The following is a 5,333-nucleotide window of genomic DNA, read 5'->3' as shown; positions in this document are numbered from 1 at the left end:
GTTGTTGTATGGAACATTTCGGTTATAATTCTGATTTTGATTGTAGTTTGGTCTTGGCGGTTGATAATTATTTTGATAATTATTTCTAGGCCTTTGGTTCATGTATGAAACATTCTCTATTTGTTCCATTGTTTGTTCAATAATGAGACAATCTTTTGTCAAATGTGGTCCTCCACACTGCTCACAACTAATTCGTATTGCGTGAATATCTTTAGTCATCTTTTCCATTCGTCTCTCGAAAGCGTCTAACTTTGCGGAAATGGAATCAAAGTCATGGCTAGAATCGGCTCTAGCCGCTTTAGATGATCTAACGATGTCTTTTTCTTGATGCCACTCATGTGAGTGGGAGGCTGTGTTATCAATAATTTTGTAAGCTTCAGTTGCGGTTTTTTTCATAATGGAACCACCAGCTGCTATGTCGATGTCTTTTCGTGTAGTAATGTCGCATCCTTGGTAGAATATTTGTACTATTTGATAAGTGTCTAAACCATGTTGAGGACATCCTCTCAACAACTTTCCAAATCTTGTCCACGCTTCATATAGAGTTTCATTTGGCTTTTGTGTGAACGTAACAATTTCTCCTTGAAGTCTCACGGCTTTAGATGCCGGAAAGAATCTTTTAAGAAATTTTTCAACTAAAACATCCCATGTATCAATCGCCCCTTCAGGTAACGATTCTAACCAATCTTTGGCTTCTCCCTTTAAAGTCCAGGGAAATAACATGAGATAGATCTGTTCATTCTCAACTTCTCTGATTTTGAATAGAGTACAGATCCTATTAAAGGTTCGAAGATGTTCGTTTGGATCTTCTTTTGGCGTACCACTAAATTGGCATTGATTAGTTACCATGTGTAGGATTTGTCCCTTGATTTCATAATCTGGCGCATTAATGTCTAGTTGAGTAATGGCATGACCTTGGCCAGTGCGTGTAGCTCTCATTCGATCCTCCATACTTAGAGGTTCCTGATTTTTCATAATTGAGTTTGTTGAATCTGAATCACTAGGGGATTCTGATTTAATGCTTTCTTTCTCGACAATCTCTGGTTGAATGATTTGTGGTTCAGGAGGAATGATTAGTGGTTCAGGATCTCTGAATTGTCCTTGAATATCCTCCGGGTTCTCAATTGTGTGGTCGGGTTCAAAAAATGGATTATCGGAAATTTGAATTGGAGTACTTGGTCGACTAGATGATGATTCTAAAGAAAAATCAATGGCAACAATATTGGCTAGATGTCTTGATCGAGTTACAGGTGGTGAACGTATAAAAGGTTGTGAACGTTTTGCTCGGTGCATTCACTGAATATCCTATTAGTTATAAAAATAAAAAAAAATTATATAAGTTATCAAATTAATAGATTTTTCTGATTTTGCCCACGTTTCAAATAGCCAATAGATGCATCAGGTAGCCAGGACCCTTTAAATCGGAAGCCCACAACTCGCCACTAACAAATCCAACTATTACTACGAATCAGAAAATTTTGGATGTCTATCAATTTAACCGCTTAAAATAAATTTTTTTTTTTAAATTTTGAATAAGATATAGAAAATTCTATGTCCTAAAAACTAGAGCGTAGAAATGAGAAAGAAGAAGAGTGCGTCGAAAAACGTGAAAAAATAAAAGGTCGAAAAATAATAATAAAAAAGTAAAGCGTCGAAACTTAAAAGTCTAAAAACTAAATATTAAAAGTTGCGTCTAAAGGAATTAAAGCTTAAAAGGAATTCTATATCCAAAACGGCAATAACTTAATAGGCACTAAAATCTATTAAATATTAAAGCGATAAGTGACGTCGTAAAATTCTAAACCGTCTAAATCTTAATCTAAAGAAAAAGCACTTAAGGGATTTTACGGCAAAGCCTAAAAATCTAGAAATATAAATTAACTATGGCAAAAACTAATCTTAAAACTAATTACGAACAAAAAATATACAATATACGAATAAACGATAAAAATATACAATTTATAAAAATACTAAAAAAATGATAAGATTACTTATTTAAAAAAAATATTATTTTTATATTATTATTTTATAAAAGTATTAATTTATATATTAAATAATAATTAATAAACTTAATATTACTAAATAAAACTAAAACTAAAACTAAAACTAAAACTAAATATTAATTAAATAAATCAAAACCTAATTAGGTTAATAATAATAATTAAATTATTAAAACCCTAATCAGCAATTAATGCGTACAAGGTTCATCCTGTCAGACAGCTCCGCGATTGCGGTTCCTTTATGCCTAAAAGGCTCCGCGACTGCGGAGTTTACCGACACAGATTTCAGGCAGGCCAAAATTCGTGCAGGTTCAGTTTTTTTTATTATTATTTTCTGTTTTTAATTTATAGAAAATATAATTTATTTAAATAAAACTTTAAAAAAATACTTATTAGTTTTTGTAACTAAAAAAAAACTTTTTAATTTAAACACTTAAAAATATAGAAATATATACTTTTTTTATGTTTTTATATTTTAAAACTTATGTAAAATTATATTTTTACAAAAATGGCTTAAAAACTAATTTTTTTATAGCGTTTCGCTTCGTCGTGATTTTCCCCCGGCAGCGGCGCCAAAAATACTTGATGTGTGCGAGGTGTAGTACGAAACAGATTATATTTTACTACGAAATACTATTAAATACGATACAATTTACACAAGTTATTTATTTATTTATAGAATGAATATACCTAAACCTTGCTACAACACTTATAGGCAGTGTACCTAATCGTAGAGTAGTGTAGTTTTTAGTAAGTCCGGTTCGTTCCACAGGGCTACAGCTAAGTTTAACGCTATATTTATTTTAAACTATATTTGTATATATATATATATATATATATATATATATATATATATATATATATATATATATAAGTATTATTATTATTATATTATAAAAAGGGGGTTTTACCGTTTAATGACCGGTTTGTCGATTTTAAGTCCTAATGCAAAATATTAACTTAATTTAAAGCGTAAAGTAAATGACGATAAATAAAAATGCGATAAAATAAAATGACGATAAATAAAAGTGCGATGAGATATAAAATAAAGGAATTATGCTTATTTAAACTTCCGTAATCATGATGTTTGACGTGTTGATTTTAATTTATTACCATGGGTTAATTATCCTTTGTCCTGGATTATTCGATATGTCCATCTGGTTTTGTCCATAATAGTCCATCGGTCATAATTAAAAAGTGCGAAAGTCTTCGTCAAATTAACCGTATACCCGAAGTCAAATATTCCAACTAATTGGGGATTCAAACTGTAACAAGGTCTTAATACTTTGTTTAATGAATACACCAGGTTATCGACTGCGTGTAATCCAAGGTTTTAATACTTTGTTAACAATTACACCAATTACCCTTGAATGTAATCCACCCCTGTTTTAATGAGTCCAGTGACTATTAATCCATTCCCATGTCCGGTCAAATGAATAATTATTAGTATTTATAGATATTCCGCCCTCCGTACCCAGTCAAGCGTATGTGGTTATATATAAATACGTCAAATTATAAATCTCTATATTAAATCAACGAGATATCATTTGATTAATATAAAGCCCATTAATAGCCCATAGTCTAATTTCCACAAGTGTCGGTCTTTTGTCCAAACCCCAATTATGGTCCAAAGCCCAATAACCCAGTCTTAATATTTAGTCCAACATCACGATTACTTCGGCTTAAATAAACATAATAATAAATTAGCTACGAGACATTAATTTAAAAAGGTTGAACATAACTTACAATGAGTATTAATCGCGTAGTGTTACATAGACAGAAATTCGACTTACAAACTTAAAACATTCGCCACTATAACCTTATTATTATTAAACTTAAATTAAAATTAAAATTAAAATTATATATATATATATTTTACGTAGATAGAAAGAAAGAAAAAGGGGTAAGGAAATCGAGCAGAATGTGTTGCCTTTTATAGGCCCATTTTTGACTGTACAGCTCCGCGACTGATAATGCTAAAAACGAACATATATTTCATAGCATTATTCCTCAAGAAAGACAAGCTTTTAGTTGCAATTGTTCTATTTACAAGTGATATTCGTTTAAATAATAAAAGGTGAAGACAAAAGACAGATTCGACGAATTGAAGACGCAAAGGTCCAAAAAGCTCAAAAGTACAAAATACAATCAAAGAGGTTCCAATTATTGATAAGAAACGTCTCGAAATTACAAAAGTACAAGATATAAAATAGTACGCAAGGACGTTCGAAAATCCGGAACCGGGACATGAGTCAACTCTCAACGCTCGACGCAACGGACTAAAAATTACAAGTCAACTATGCACATAAATATAATATAATATTTATATAATTCTTATAATTATTTATATATTATATTTATATTTAAATCCGTCGGCAAGCTAGGAGCCAAGACTTTGTGAGCTGGATTTGATATCTCCGCGACTCGCGGAGTTTGAGGAACGAGAGGGCCGCGACTCGCGGAGCCCCAAAAAATGAAACTGCCTATAAAGCAAACGCAGTTTGATCGATCAAAATATCATATAATCTATCTCTCTCTCAATATATACGTAATATATATATATATATATATATATATATATATATATATATATATATATATATATATATATATATATATATATATATATATATATATATATATATATATATATATATATATATTTTAATTTTAATTTTAATTTTAATTCTAATAATAAGGGTATGTTAGCAAATGTTGTAAGGGTGTAAGTCAAAATTCTGTCCGTGTAACGCTACGCTATTTTTAATCATTGTAAGTTATGTTCAACCTTTTTACATTAATGTCTCGTAGCTAAGTTATTATTATGCTTATTTAATCCGAAGTAATCATGATGTTGGGCTAAAAATATTAAAATTGGGTAATTGGGCTTTGTACCATAATTGGGGTTTGGACAAAAGAACGACACTTGTGGAAATTAGACTATGGGCTATTAATGGGCTTTATATTTGTTTAACTAAATGATAATTTGTTAATGTTAATATAAAGATTTACAATTGGACGACCCTATAAATAACCATATACACTCGATCGGACACGATGGGCGGGGTATTTATATGTACGAATAATAGTTCATTTAACCGGACACGGGAATGGATTAATAGCCACTAGAATTATTAAAACAGGGGTGAAATTATGTACAAGGACACTTGGCATAATTGTTAACAAAGTATTAAAACCTTGGGTTACACTCAGTCGACATCCTGGTGTAATTATTAAACAAAGTATTAAAATCTTGTTACAGTTTAAGTCCCCAATTAGTTGGAATATTTGACTTCGGGTATAAGGATAATTTGACGAGGACACTCGCACTTT

General features: G+C 30.7%; 1 non-coding gene across 1 annotated transcript; it reads left to right on the top strand.

Annotated features, from left to right (window-relative positions):
* The first annotated feature begins 484 nt into the window (after positions 1-484).
* Positions 485-591, top strand: LOC139846104 (small nucleolar RNA R71). Its single transcript, XR_011758848.1, has one exon. It is a non-coding gene; the product is annotated as a small nucleolar RNA R71 (small nucleolar RNA).
* The last annotated feature ends 4,742 nt before the right edge of the window (positions 592-5,333 follow it).

This window comes from Rutidosis leptorrhynchoides, chromosome 4 (assembly GCF_046630445.1).
Source record: "Rutidosis leptorrhynchoides isolate AG116_Rl617_1_P2 chromosome 4, CSIRO_AGI_Rlap_v1, whole genome shotgun sequence".
In the NCBI taxonomy this organism is placed as follows: Eukaryota; Viridiplantae; Streptophyta; class Magnoliopsida; order Asterales; family Asteraceae; genus Rutidosis; species Rutidosis leptorrhynchoides.
This window is presented reverse-complemented; position numbering and strand designations above follow the sequence as displayed.